The sequence below is a fragment of the Bactrocera neohumeralis genome, chromosome 4, assembly GCF_024586455.1.
Source record: "Bactrocera neohumeralis isolate Rockhampton chromosome 4, APGP_CSIRO_Bneo_wtdbg2-racon-allhic-juicebox.fasta_v2, whole genome shotgun sequence".
Classification (NCBI taxonomy): domain Eukaryota; kingdom Metazoa; phylum Arthropoda; class Insecta; order Diptera; family Tephritidae; genus Bactrocera; species Bactrocera neohumeralis.
In genome coordinates this window covers 85,062,648-85,078,971 of record NC_065921.1, presented here as the reverse complement: position 1 = coordinate 85,078,971, position 16,324 = coordinate 85,062,648, and the positions used below count along the sequence as shown (strand labels likewise).

The following is a 16,324-nucleotide window of genomic DNA, read 5'->3' as shown; positions in this document are numbered from 1 at the left end:
GCCTCATACCGTCTACAAAGCTCACGCTACAAACACTCGCAGCCACAACTTCCGCTTTCTAAGCTGCTTTTGTTGCGTAACACTCAAGTGAGGAAATTTCGAAAACTTAAAGCAAAAAAAAACTAATGTCTGGCTTTCGGAAAAAAGCGCAACAATAACAACTAGTATGATTGGGCAAAAATGAAGTTCGTAAAAGTCGTAACAAAAAGCCTGCGCTTGCTTCGTTGGTTGGCAACACAGGGTGTACGCTGCCGTCACATGGCTAACAATGACAGAACTCGCTAAACAGTCAACAGACGCGTTGCAATGACAACAAACAACGCACAACGAAAGCAACAAATAACAATGGCAACAGCCGCTGCTACTACGTCAAACAATGCTTGCAACACTACAAATGTTGCTAGTATGGGAAAAACACGATTGTAGCAAAAACGGTGACAGACAGTGTTGCATTTTCATTAAAGTCTTGAAATTATTGCAATATATCAAAAATAATAATACTTGCTAGCAGCAGCTGTGATGACTGTGATGAGAGATGAGATTTTGCAGGCGATGTGATATTTACTTAATCACGTGATTATATTACACTACAAAAGCGCTCATCAAATAAACAAGAGCACATGATCAAATTGAACTAGAAAATCGATATTAAATGTTAAAGATCACCTTGAGTTTATGACTTGAATGACCAACACTTATTTAAGTCAACAACCAATTATAATGTAGTGTGTAATTCTATTTTTAGTAGCTTGCGTTAAATCTATTCAGGGATGATGTTTATATTCTCTCTCTCTCCTATTTAAGATCTCATAAAATATTTTGTTGTTTGCTCTCTGTGCTCACGAGAGTTATGATCGCACTATCTTGTGCCTATACTCTAATACAGCGTTTGGCATAACTGTTAATATATCCCATATGGTCTAGTGGCTAGGATATCTGGCTTTCACCCAGAAGGCCCGGGTTCGATTCCCGGTATGGGAAAAATTTTTTGTACTTTTTCTATACAAAATTTATATATTTTTTAGCTTTTCTAATTGTTTTATTTTATGTTAAATCTAAATTTTTTGTAAATTTATATTTTAATAAGTTTCAGCTTTGTTTTACTTTTACTTTAAATTATTTTGTTCCTTATTTTGACTTCTTTAAATTATTCGAATTTCAAAATTTTTTCTAATTTTTACTTTATATTTCTCTACTAATCTTCAATTTTTAGAAGATTTTTTAAATTGTTTTCTAATTTTAATTTTATATTTCTCTACTAACCTTCAATTTTTTAGGAGATTTTTTTAATTGCTTTTTATTTTATATTTCTCTACTAATTTTCAAGTTTTTAGAAGATTTTTAAAATTTTTTGTTAAGTTTTATATGTACATATGTATTAAACTCTTATTTTATTTATATTTCTAAAGTAACGTTGAATTCGAAATTTTTTGTAACTGCAATTTTTTTTTTAATTTTTTTGTAAATGAATTTTTTATAAGTTTCAACATTTTTATACTTTTTTATTTTTTTTTTTTTTTGCATAAAACTTTTTTATTTTATTTTATTTTTTATAAATTTAATTTAATTTAACTTAATTTAATTTAATTTATTATAATTTAATTTAATTTAATTTTATTTAATTTTAACTTTATTTCTCTTCACACCGCTGCCACACTGTGCCATTCGGCAGTCACTCCACCTCAAACAAAGAAAATCATTTCACGGCTGTCAAATTTTCTATTAAAAACCGTTAGTTGGCTGCGCTGCGTACTAAACGTATATCGTCTGCAAGTCAGAAGTGATTGGCGGGATCTGTCAAAGTAGGTATGGCGTCGCACTAGTGAGGCACTCGAAGGAGTAGTAAGAAAATAATTTGCTGCCGAACGGCAGACAGTGGGGGTAGTCAGTTAGAATGGGTGCTTGAAGGGCTGTCTAAGGTCTGGTGTCGCGTCAGGAAAGTGCTGGTGTTTCAAACAATTGTTTCATTGGAGTATGAACTTGTTACCCAACCGTAACTAAGGCGAAAAAACAATAAGCGACGTAGAAGCGCATAAATTAGACGTCTGCAGATGGGAAGTTTAAATGGAGTTGTTTGGTTGATGGCAAGTTAATGAATTTCTGCTGACACTAACAATTTTTTTCCACTTTTATATTAAATTTTTGTTTTTCTTTTATATATTTTTTAAGTTTATTTATTTTTTCTCACAATTAATTTTTTTTATTTTTATTTTATATTATTTTATTTTTATTCTTTTTTGAGTTTGTAATTTTAAATACTGTTTGCAATATGTAACTCTTATTTTTTTCATTTTCATTAAACTTGACAGAGAATTTTATTTGATTTTCACTTTTAATTACTAAGTTTGTCGCAACTTGTGCAAAAGTGAGTAAAAGCGAAAGCAACTAAGCGCACGCAAATAATTAGTAAATGTGATGGCCCACTTTAGTTTGCCGGATGCGCTTACATGCATACATACATACATACATACGCACAACCTGCAAAAGTGTATGCCCTACAGCATGCAACACATACACATACATATATACTACACACACTTCCCTAATGATAAGTTGGCAAATGTCCTTGTGCACATTAGTCAGTCACTCGCTCGCTCAGTCACTCAGCCAGCCAGCGATGCCTGCAATGGCACTAAACTTATGATTTATGCGACAATTCGTGAAATTGCCAACAGTGAAGTTGCTTTATTTGCACTACGCCAAAGCTGAGGGCCCCATATATACATAAATATATATACTCCGCGCCAACAGTTTCGCAAGCAATTCAACTTTTACAAAATTGCAATAATGACTAAATTAGATGCTTAAATACACATACAAATGAGATAACTGTACATGGTATAAACTCAAGTGAATTGCGCTCAAAAGGCATGAAATATAGGTCAAGTTTACACATGAGCTTTTGCAAAGTGATTAAAAACTTGCGATACTGTGCTTTATGCGCAACTCAAAGTGTGCCGTAACTGCATCTATGTACCTGTCGGCGTGTTAGGCGCAGCAGGCGTTTGCTGGATAGTTGACGCTAACTACATAACTAGCTAACCAACGGGAAGACAACTGCTTGCCCTGTAGGAAATGCGTTGTGTGTTTTTGAAGTGATGCAGGCGGTACGACAGGGTTGTGGCTTTGTATTTGCTCTTGAAATAAATAAATGGAGAAATCAAGGGATTCATAGCAAAATCAATCTACCGATTGCTGTCCACCCGCAGACTTCATTGAAAAATTGAAGTATTGAAGATATGTACATTGACAAATTGCAGTTCAGTATCAACAGGCGCCGCTTCTATCACGACTGTTTAATGAAACAAGAAAAAGCGTTAACTTTGATAACAGCGAAGCTACAACTTTTCTTTACTCGTACAACCTAAAAAACATTGCTTCTAGAAACACAAATAGAAAAGATTCCTTACAAGCACGTTATTCCGATTATTTAGTTTGTATGGCAGCTATGTGCTATAGCGACTCGAACTGTTTCTTTAGACATACTACCATAGCCTTAGGTAATAACCGATGCCAAATTTCGTGAAAATATTTGTTCACCGAAGTAACCGACAGCATGCGCCTTGCAGCAAGCCAATTGTCTTATGTGCGTGTTCGATTGGTATTTGGACTTAGCATATGTTGAAGCGACCACAAAAACTCAAGTTCTTGGCAGCCAAGTTGGTATCCAGAGAGTATAAGCCAAAATAAATCTTTAATACGAGATTAGAGCTCATTTGATTAAAAATTTTCCTCTAAAAATATATGAAGGTCGAAAAAATTAATATTTATTAATCGAAACATCCGACAGCTTGCGACTTGCAGCAAGCGGCTCGTCTAATGAGCGTGTTCGATTGGTATTTGGACTTGCCAAACGCTGAAGCGATCACAAAAACTACACCTAATGGCAGCCAAGTTGATATCCAGAAAATGTAAATCAAATTTTTTAAAGCTTTTATATAAGAGTAGCTTTAAAATTATTGAAATTTGTTTACTAGGATCGAACGAAAGATTGGTACTGAATGGATCGATTAAATTTAAACTGGTGGTCCCAACATAATTCATATATGTCTATTATATTATATATTTCGATTAAGCGTTTGGCCTTATCTGACATACAAAAGGGGCATCAATCTCCGATAAGGGTGGAACAGGCAGCTATTACAAAAAAAAAAAAAATCAGTTTGCTTTTTAACTTGGGTTTTTTTTTTTTTGATCCAGCTAAAGTGGTATGGGCCGGGGGGGGAACGAATCAAGTGGATCACCTGAAGGACACTCAGGGCTTTCAAGAATAGAAAATTATTTCAATGCACGGTTTAGTAAAAAAAAGATCCAAGGAACCCAAAGCATACTATTTTTGAAACTCTTATACCAGAAACTAAGTTAGCATGCGCTTTAAGAACGGCAGTGATGACTTTATAATATTTTTTCGGCAGTCTGCGTAGAATTTTTGCTTTTGCAGATATTTCTGAAGATACTTGTAGTATATCCAATATAAATTTTCCCTATGTGTTCTTCTGAAAAGAGCAGGCATAGTACATTGTCCCGTTTATAATTTTCATAAAGTATACCGCTTTTAATTATAATAATTACAAACAAATGAATTTACTACTTTATGGTGACACTCCAAACCGTTGAAAAACAAATTTGAATTGTGCAACAGTTTATTTTCATAACTTTTTACATTTTTTTCCAAAGTCTTTTTTTTGCTGCCGCACTCAACTGATGTATACATGTATGAAAGGTAGTTTCCACAAACTAAATTTGCCAAAGTTAAATCCAATTTGCCAACAATACCAGCTGTGGCATGGTGCACTAAAAGTAAGCATATTCATAACCTAAGATACAGTGGTAGATATGAAGGTTTGTAGGTATGTAAACACACCTATGCAAGCCCATTGTGTATGAACGTTGACAAAAATATGCAAGAATATATCGTACATATATATGCATATGCATATTTACGATATATGTATATGTTTGTACGTTTGTACGCCTATGGAAATTTATACAACAGAGAGCGCTACCATTGCCCATAGCTGCTAATTGAGTCACTGTATGGATAGGTACATGTTAATATCACAAACTGAAACTTCCACCACATTGTGTATCCAAACTTATCTACACCCTTACATACATACATGTATGCATATGAGTAGTGGTGGGGGCATGGCAGTAAGTGTAAATAAATACGCTTTAGAGATGAATATGGAAAGGTGTGTGTGCCACATAGTTATGATATTGCTATTGTTGTTGGCATAAATTTGCAAATTGGCAGCACGTGACATTGCACTCTGGCAGCGGATGAATCTCTCCAGCGTACTAATGATGAAACTGGAGCAAGTTAGGTGCGCAGACAAAGTAATGAGAGTGTTTAGTTGTATTTAAAGTAAGTTAGTAACAGCCGAAGTAACGAAACATGCAAAAATGTGCAAAAAAAATGATAAAAGTAAAAGCAGGAGTTGTTCTGCTCTGAGTGACATACTTTTCTAAATGGATTTGCTTTGGACTTTTGACATGTTTTTTCTATGATTTTGTTAGAATTTCAAAAACTTTAGTGGTGAGTTTAGCAAAAGCCAACTACTAACTGTAATTAAAAGCAAATATTAATTTTTTTAATTCATATTTTCAATGCTGTTGTTGTGTTGTTCTTACTATTAAAGCTTTCACTTTCTCTAAAGCTTTTTTAGAAATTAAATTTGATTCTCTTTAAATGGATCAAAGTGACTGACAAAGTGTTGACTAAAAGCAATCGCAATCGAGAGCTTCAGAAGCTCTACCTTTAAAGCTTACACTTTTTAAAACTTCTCTCAGAAATTAACTTTACTTCTCTTTAAAATGGATCGAAGTGACTGACAAAGTGTTGACTAAAAACAATCACAAACGAGAGCTTTAAAAGCTTTTACTTATGAAGCTTTCACTTTCTATAAAGCTTTCTTCGGAAAATAAATTTAGTTTTCTTTAAATGAAAATAATCTTCATTTTTTATGGAGTAAAAAACGGTCCTTAAAATCGAGAGCTTTCAAAGCTTTCATATTAAAGCTTTCTGTTTTTATTAAGCTTCTCTCAGAAACAAAATTTACTTCTTTTTAAATGGATCAAAGTGACTGCCAAAGTATTTACTAAAAACAATCGCAATGTAGAGCTTTAAAAGCTTTTATTTTCAAAGCTTAACTTTCTAAAAAGTCTTTTTAAGAATAGAAATTTAGAAATTTTTGGAAATAATCTTTAACCCCACTTTTTATGGAATAAAAAACGGTACTTAAAATGTGCTCTGGAGATGCAAAAGCTTTCCGCATAGTTATAGCTCTCTCTCTCTGCTTATAACATCCTCCGCATCTACGTAGGGAAAAACTATTACTCCAGTGATTCCTTCGTACAAAGTTGTTCGTTTGGTTAGAGATATAAGTATAAGTAATTTTTTGCTCAGTTTTGCAGAATATCGATGTGAAAGTTGATTAGCCTGAAATTTCCCAACTCTGCGTATCGCTCGGTTAGTATTTATGTTGACACACTTCGAATAAAAATCAAATACGGTCAAAACACTCTAACATCAGTCTGCGTCATCAGCCGAATTTTGAAACCTATAGACGATGAGAGTTGCGATAGGGAACTCAAGTAAAAATATTTCGCACGGTATAACGCCCGATAGTTTTTGGGTAAGCCAGGACTATATTTTTTTCAAGACAACATATCCAATCATCGCTCCCTAAGCCAACAACATCTACATTCGATCTAGTCACTTTCGGCAACACACTCTCAACAACCTCCCAAATGAAAAGCTATTGCTTTTTGATTTCAAATTACATTTTTCACAATTTTCTCACTCTCACTTTCTCACGCCTACGAAATTCACTCAAATAAACATTTAAATGAAAAACGTACAAATGATGCAATTACCTACTCCCCATTCGGTCACCTAAATAAATTTCGAATTTTCAACAGCAATAAATTTACAAATGAAATAAAGCACACAACGTGCAGCATTAGCAACAAACAACAACAGTAACAACAACGGCAAAAAGGCGCACGCGCCACTTAAATGCTGCTGAAGCGTAAAGTAGAAAAAGGGCTATCCATGCACATGGACCCATATCACAGTCACATGACCCCGGTAGTGTTTATGCTGGGTGGTGGGTGACGGCAGGTTTAGTGTTGAACCTAAAAATTCGTTTGCCATGCAAAACACGTCGCCGGTGTAATTCGCAAAAACCAACACACTAAACATGTCCGGTCATAGAGAATTGTTAACGAGTGATTTCCGCCGAACGCCAGCGCAAAGCAGCCAGAACGTGTTGCAACAAACACTATTACTAATACAAACAATAAGCAAACAATATTGAGCAGGCAAAAAACATAGCAACAACAAAAACAACCGAAAAAGCATATTAAACGAGGACGAGCTTTAACCCGTTTAGCTGGTGCTGCATAATGAATGAATGGATGCGGTCAAATTTGTATCGATAGGCGGGTTAGTGTGAATTGAGCATAACGGTATTAGTGCTAGTAGTGCCAGTGACTTAGTTGGTATGTAGAAGTGCGCTTTTTTGCCATATGTGTAGCATAAAGCGGCATGCAGCTAACGGCTTTGGCGCTATTTACGAGTATGAGCAGTGAACCCTCATTTGTTGGGCGATGCAAGGATGGAAGAAAAAATTAGAGGCTGTTAGGGCGTCTTAAGGCATATTAAAAAAAGTGTTTGTTTGTTTCTGGTAGATATACAGCAAAACAAATCAAATATGTAGGCAAACCTAAATATAAATTTTGATGGAGAAGAAGACAGACGAAAACATAGAGAAATACGAAATATGAGCAATGGCCATTTTGTATTCAGATCAGGTTTACCGCGTATACTTATTTTGGCCAAAGGCCAAGCGGTGTAATATCAGTTTAAGAATACGCCCAGTAAACCATAATTATTAGTGGTTTTCAATAAAAACTAGAAAACTTTAACTTCGGTTGCATCGAAATACCAAGTATTCTATATAAGAGCCTGAGCTTATATGCCATCTATACGCTAAATTGTTTCGATCTGAACAATTTCTTCGAAAAGTGCAACATTAACTTAGATAGACTTCCGTGCCGAATTTCATGAAGATATCTCATCTCTTCAAATTTGATAGCTTTTCATACATGTACTTGATTCCGAACGTTCAGTTTGTATGGCAGCTATCTGTTATAGTGGTCCGATATCGCCGATTCCGCTAAATGAACATGGAAATTGGGAGAAAAAAACGTGTGCAAAGCTTCGGATCGATATATAAAATACTAAGGGAGTAGTTCGAGTATATAGAGACAGATCGACGGACAGATAGACTGACAAACAGACGGACATGACTAGCTCGTCAAGCTGAGGAGTTATATGTGTATATGATTTATAAGGTGTTCGGCGTTTCCTGCAAGGTTTTATAAAATTCATGCAAACTTTATATACCCAGTTCAGGATATGAAAATTGGTACGAAATGTATGAACGAGAGGCCAGAGAAACTCGAAGTCAAAGTGACAGATTGTGCGAGGTGTGGAAGGTTAAAAAACAGTCGGAAGTTTCGAGATCCGAGATAGTGAACTTTATTAATCGGATAGTTGGAAAACCGGTGCATAGAAGACTAAAACGATTTTAAGATGGAAGAAGAGAATAACTTGAGGATTGAAAGTTTGATTGAAGACCTAAAGTAGTGAAAAATTAAATTGATAAAAAATTGAATGAAAGGATATCAGAATAAAATAAGGAACGAGTGGTAAGTTGGAAAAAAGAACTAGAAACTGAAGAATGTTGAAAGTGTGGATGATTGGTATGGAAACTAAAAGAAATTGACTGCCCGTGGCGATGAATCTATAAGTTTATAAGATAAGGATGAAATTAATGGTCGGAATGGGTCAGATAGTGCTGGAATATACTAACGCTTACTATACCTTCTAGTTTAATTTTTACGCGAAAACCCATTCGGCCCTCGGTGTAATTATTTGTCGCTAGCAAGTGTTTTTGATTGGTACAAATTATTCAAAGAACCACTTCCAGGACGGCCATCAACTTCAACTGATGATGAACACCACAACAAAATTAAAGAAATGGCGGTTGAGATCGACGATTAACAGTCAGAGATCTTACTGGCATCATTAGAATATCGAAGGGATCAGTGAAAACCATTTTGAAAGATCATTTGGGTCTAACAAAAGTGAAAGCACGATTGGTTCGCATTAATGTCTGTGAAATAATGTCCTCCGACTACCAGGATGCCATAAAACGTATTATTACTCGCGATGAGTCTTGGATCTATGCTTACAACTTGGAGTCAGACGATCAATCGGTCGCATATCGTGGCAAAGGTGAGCTGAAGCCGAAAAAACAGTGTCAAAGCAGATCAAAAATGAAGATTATATTGACAGTTTTCTTCGTTTATCGAGGTGTGGTGCATTCCGAATGCCTTCCCACCAGCCAAACTGTCAACAAGGAATACTATTTAAGTGTTATGAGTCATTTGTGTGACTCATAAAAAGAGGCCGGAATTGTTGGTCGACAACTTCTGGGTTTTGGACCACGATATTGCACCGTCGCATACTGCATTGATGCTTCGTGAGTTTTTCGCCAAATTTTCAAGCAATATTCGGACGCATCCACCGTGTTCGCCTGATTTAGCTCCATGTAACTTTTGGCTATTAGCAAACTCAAACGACCACTCCGATGATACCGTTTTGAGTCAATTAAAGACATTAAACTTGAATCACTAAGCGCACTGAAGGCTGTCAACTTTCAGACATTAACAACTCTTTCGAGGATGGGAATAAACGTTGGCAGAAGGGTATTGGAACCAAGAAGGTTTACTTTGAGTGGGATGACATAGATTTTGAAGAATAAATGAAGAATTTGAAAATTATGAACAAAGGCTTACTATTTTTTGGTTTTCGAATGGGACCTCTAAGTCTTGAAGTGTTAATAAGGAAAGTCAGAAAGACGGTATGCCGAAGAAATATATAGAAAAACATTGGTTTAATGAAAAGCCTTAAGAATTATGTATCTAGAAACTGATGAGACACAACAAAACAGGTCTCAGAGTTTGATAAGATGCCAAACTGGAACTGAAAATATGAAAGAAAAATTCTACAAAGGAAATTTTTGTAAAAACTTCATCACTTTAAGGGATTCCAACGAAAAATGGACTGTAGATAAGCACAAAGATATTTTTCCATTAATTGAATATCTGATGCTTTACTGGGATGTGAACTCGCTTACGCGCACTTTTTCAATTTGCTAACACATGCCTGTTGGTTTTGTATTTGATTTTCAGCGTGTAAAAATCGGCATACGCGAGCAAATCGCCTGAAAGTATATGAGCAAACAAGCATATAAAGTAAGGACGAGCCATGCATATACATACGCTAAACGCTCAAAGGTAGAAATATGCGGCTAAAACGAATTTTTGATTATTATTTGTAAACATTTTGGTGTTGCCATCAATAATATCCACTTTTTCAATACCGCAAAGCAGTGCAGTCAGGAATTCAATTTATGCTACATAAAAAAAAACATAAAAAGGAAATATTGTAGCTGATTTGTTGATTAAGAGCTGAGCTAAAAAAAGTAGGAAAACATACAAATTGAACCGGAATTAATTCTATGTGTTCTTTTTGGGTAATCAAATGGGTAAAAAAGAAGTTAATAACTAACGAACGCAACTTTACTTTTGAAAAAATTTAAATTTGGTTTAGTTTTTATTTTTTTTTTTTTTCGGGACTAGCTGCGGTATCAAAACTGTAATGTGGTTATATTGCATAATAATTTTGTTTTTCATAAAAAAATTTCAAGAAGGTACGAATCCCGAAATTTCGGGATCCCGAATTTTTGTATACTTATGTACGTATTTTTACGACCCTTTTTTAATTTATTAATTAATACTTAAAAAAATCTACTCCTTTTCACTTCCAGGTAGCCACCCATTTTAGGCGGCTTCGAATTTTGCGTTCCTGTTGCGGCCATAAAACTATAAAATTTTATGAGCGCTTTTTTCGGGGGTCTTTTATGGTCTGTGACACTCCATAAAGCAACAAAAACCAAATGCAATACAGTTTTTCAGGCACTTAGCATGTGCTCCGCCTACCTAAAGTAACTTTCAGCCACCTAAGGAGGCACACATTGTTGGCCAGAAAAAAACTACAAAGAAACGCCGAAAAGTAAATAAAAATAATTGCAATTAATTTGACTATTTCGTGGCTTTGTTTTGTGTTCGTTTAGCTTTTTCCGTTCTTTTGATGTTTTGCTGCCGTTAGATTCAAACAAAGCTTGAAAAAACAGTCATCAAACACAAATGTGTACTTGTATGTGTGGAGTGGTCGCTCGTTGCGTAAACTCGTAAAAAAGCGCGCAATTTTAATCACTTAATTGTTTTATGCTTTTATTGCTCTTGCTTCTCTTAATATTATTATTATTGTTATTAATTTAATTGCGCATTTTTTATGACTTAATTACTTAATGCGAATATTTGTAGGATTTGTTGTTTTAGATTTATGCCACTTATCACTTTATTGTTGCTGCTGTTGTTGTTTTTGTACAGCGTTCGTGCATGACGGCATGTGGCAGACCATTGACAATGTTTCCGCGTCGTAAATTTTCGCTTTTTTGTACTAGAAAACACTGGAGGATAGATAGCCTGTAAGCTGAGAGAGATTTATGCGGCAGTTGAGTTTATTGCGTAGAAAAGTGACCATGTATTTGGGGATTTCTGCTAGACTATATAATTAACTGTTGTAAGCGGGTAGTATTTCGAAAAACAGTGAGTTCGATTATCAGTACAAGGCTTTCAAGGATCATCTATTAAAATATTTTTATAAGAATTTTTATATGATACTCAACCTAACCATAATTTTAAAATTAATTCTGAACCTAAAATGAGCCCAAAGCAGAACCCGAAGCAAAACCTGGATCTGAACTCGAACTTAAAGCTGAACCTGAATCTGGACTGATTCTGAGCTTATACCAGGACCTTCATATATATGAATTTGAATCAGCATCTGTTAATCAACGCAGTAACAACCGAAAATATATAGACCTTGAAAACTACTTTCATAAAGTTATCTATATATCATTATTATTTTGCACTCAACCCTCAAACTTAAGCATGGCAAAACATTTTTTCACTTGTTCGTAATTTCTATCAAAATTTAGGATTGCTCAAGTAGTATTGCCTGGAAGGTTCTCTTACTTTCAACTCAAAAATGAAGACTTTCAGGGATCAACACAAAATCCAAAAGTCTCAAGTCATGGAAAAAATCAGTCGCTATCAATAAAAGACATAACGGATCCCGACAAAATTCCCGGTAGATGCTATGTTGCCTTGTTTATCTGTATCCCGCAGGAAAATTATTCGTTAACCTATATAATTCTTTTTAATTTAGTTGTGACCAGCATGGAAGAAAGATTTTTGCTCCCGCACTATAACTATACAAACTTCGAACTAGAAAGAATATTGAAACTGTAATACTGATTGTAATTACCGATTTTTTGAAATGATAAGCCCGTTTACTACCACACGAGTATACCGTATAAAGACGCCTATCTGATAGGTCCGAGTGTTTTTGTGGAGCGCGGGTCGAGGACTTGGTGCGTGTAATTGCACAATTCCCAATGTCCTCAAACATAAGGGATTTTTGTGGTATGAGGATTAGCTGGACTGATGGAGACTTAGATGTTAGCGGTGTGATCTCCCACTACATAGTCGGAATGTCGAACTGTTAGGGTCGTATGCGCGCACGTTGCTTAAGCGGTGAAGACAGTTAAACGTCTAAACGGTAATAGTTTCGGCTACGAAGTCTGACCGGAGCTTTAATTCTGGTATCACGGGAAGCAGGAGCCCTTGGAGTTCGCTCCAACCTACTCAAGCGGACTGGCCCCACGGGGAGTGTCGTGGTGATTGTAGCTTATACCCAAATGTGCCAGTTCGAAATGGATTGCACTGAAACCGGGTGCCGGACCCAAAGTAAGGCAAAGGTTTTAGATGGGCCGCGAACCCTACCAAGATGGCTTTCAGGATGCTGATTAACACATTTATTTGATCAGTTCTGCTTTTGAGCACCGTGGGGTAAGGCTGTCGTAAGACGAGGATACAGTAGTAGCGGGTCGATTTACTGGGAGTTAAAAAAAAAAACAATTTTTAAGGCTATGCTGTTCAGAATGATCCGAAGAACATTTCTCGCAGACGCGATTTTATTGTAAAAAAAATCGAAATACTAGAACAGATATCCCGGGAGAAATATTTGAAACCAAATTCTGGATCGAAAGAACCATGAATCACTGAAAAAAAGTAAAAAAAAAAATTTTAAATCATATTTTTTTCATATCAGCTCTTATTTATCTTTTCAGTCCCCATTCACAAACTTTCTCCGCACACGTTTTCTCGCATTTATTTGCAAAAACAATACCTTAACAATTTAACAACTTAATTCAATAAACTTACCTGTGCGCAGAGAAGCAACAGTGCACCATATAAAGAAATAAAAAAATACAAAAAAATGCAAAAGTTTTTGCATTTCATTCGAACCTTTCAAACAACTCCACGCCTTGGCAACTTTTCACTTCGCACTTTACTGCACTCGCACAACAAGCACAACCAAGTTGCTGAATCCTGATAGCTACTTCCGCCGAACGTCGTATGTGCCACTTATGCAAGAGTATGTAGTTTGCCTACAGGTGCAACTGGCAAATGTCGCTCAACGTCTTTAACCCTTTACTTACTCACTACTTGCAGAAAAGCGTGTTTAAGAAAGTTGAGAGTCGATAGTGCTTTGTTATTGTATGCATAGCTTTGTGCACTTACGTCGTCAACGGCGCTTTAGTCCTTAGTCCTTGCTGCGCTGCAGTCGCCTTTATTGTCTATCTCTAAATCTACTCGAGTGGCTCGTAATTCACTCGTTGCGTAGTTACTTTTTGAGTTTTGCATTTGTTGCGTGAAGAATTGCATAAGAAAGTCAACGTGCACTTATTGCACGTGTGTAAACCGACAGACACTTGCAGATAACAGAGTAAAAGGGGGAGGAGAGCAAAATAGTGGCAGCTATTTGCAGTTACTTATTTCTTCTACAACTTCTGCGCTTGCTATTCCCTTTTGCGTGTCAAGATGCGTGGGCTTTTGGAAAAAAAGTTGCAAATTTCTTTATGTTAACAATTTGGTTTGAAAATCATGAGATTACGTATGAGAGGCCTCCGAGTTTAAATTTCCATGGGTGTGAGGGAATTTCACAGAAAACTTTTCCAAAAAGAGCAACGCAATTTGCTGAATTCTTATGTTACATATTCGTTCAACTTATGCTTCTTTAAGATATTAGAAACTCTCTCCGGATGTTATTTAATCTTTTCAAATGACTGTAATCATTGGAACCAACTGGATTCAGTATCTTAGTAGTTTTTGAATAGAAATTTCAAAAACAGAATTGATTAAAGAAGGGGATCTCATGTGGTTGGACAACGTATCTAAGGAGCAACCAACCTTCTTTGCGCAGAGTTTGGGCGTTGACCACATATGCTGAGTCGTAAGGACATAACTACACTGGTAGTCAAGAAGCACGAGGACCCCGAAATACATGAAAAAATTTTAAGAATGGAAGCCACATACAAAGCAAATGAGTTCGCTTCACAAGACGAAGGCGAGCAGAAGACACCATTCCCACCAGATCAAGAGAAAGGAACCAAGAACATTTTCCAGTAATCATCAGGATGTCTGCTTCTACCAATAATCCTGCCTCAACAGGACTTGAAAGCTACATTCGCACCTATCATCGATCAGTTAAGGAAGCGGACCGTAAAATACGACGGCGGGTGAGACCCTTTAGACCACGCCCGAGTTACTGTGCGTTACGGCTCTTCAATGGTATCGCAACAACAAAGACCAATGGAAGAGTTGAACCACTTTCAAAAGAATTTTTTTGTTTTTCTTCTTACCATCGCGTTACTTCGAAGGCCTCGAAGATGACGTACGACAACGAAGACAACACTTCCTTGAGAAATATAAATACTACGTTTTGACTATGCAGAATCACGCTGGATATACTACTATAATCAGTAGTAGCGATTTGAAAGACTTTTTCCAAATAGCCGCACCGATTTTCTACGCTACATTCGGCGTCGAGATTTCGAGACACTAACCGAACTTATCACTCTTGCAAAAGAGTACAAGGAGAGTTACGAACAGGAAATATTTGAATTTCGGGAACTCTTTTTATATGTACCACAAAAGGAGAATACAGACGACCACGACATTTACGCACTGGAAACGTTGGAGCTCGTTTGCGTTATATGGGACGGAGAGGTGAAGGAGCACTAGGATGCCTCTCCGAACCCTTCACGAAGAAGATGGCGGCAGAAAAGCGCGCCCACATATTAGACATCTTCAGCCGTCATCAAGACTCAACTACGACCAACGGCGCTAAAGTAGTATAACAACCAACCATAGAGATACAGGTCCCACCTGAAACCATATAGATATCCATTGCCGAGGCAAATACATTTGATTGACGGTTCCCTTTTCTAAACTTAGCAGATCACTCAAGTAATATTTCTTGAATACAAAGCACTCGTTTCCATAATAAAACTATTAAAAAATGACTTCGGAGAGTTCCAACATCTGTCCAAATTTAGGCGAGTAATTATGTATGGTATGAGAAAGTTGTTAAGATATAGTAAAAGAGATATTTGTACTGAGTTTTTTCTTAAAGGTTTAGAGGGAGGCAAAGTGGAACCAAAAGAGAATATGCTTAGAATATTCATAATGTTAAAAATTAAGCTCTGTGAGCTCAGCAGACCACAGCGTCAGCAGTTTGTGCAGAAAAGTACACATATTGCCCAGTTAGGTATCAAGTTCCTCAGTTCATAGTTTCTACTTAAAACTATTCAAGTAGACGATAGTTTCAAGGGCCCTTTCCAGGTTATGGACGAATAGAAAAGTAGAAGTATGGAATATTTCTAAGAAAAACCGTGAAACAAATGTCCTTAAGGACTTACAATGATTTCACGGATTCATAAAAGGTTGATCTAAGTAATAGTTTTGAGGATACAGTCCTGAAAAGTTCCGCTCTCAAGATTATCTGTATAGCCACTTCAAACTTTATACGCAGTGCTCACGGAACGTGTTTTCAAGGTACTCAAGCGATTGAGAAAAAACCTAATTTAATAATAAATTCATGAAATATTTTGCAACAACAAAATAATAAAAAATCGGCATGACTTTTTAATGCAAGCATTTGCCTTGACTGGTGCTGTTTGAAGTCGCTGACTTGCTCTACCATTCTTGAGACAACTCTGCACAACTACTTCCCGTTAAGATACCCTCTGCAAGACAATTATTTTTATGACTGCTG

At 36.2% G+C, this 16,324-nt stretch overlaps 1 non-coding gene across 1 annotated transcript; it reads left to right on the top strand.

Annotated features, from left to right (window-relative positions):
* The first annotated feature begins 909 nt into the window (after positions 1-909).
* On the top strand, positions 910-981 carry Trnae-uuc (transfer RNA glutamic acid (anticodon UUC)). The gene has a single exon. It is a non-coding gene; the product is annotated as a tRNA-Glu (tRNA).
* Positions 982-16,324: the final 15,343 nt, after the last annotated feature.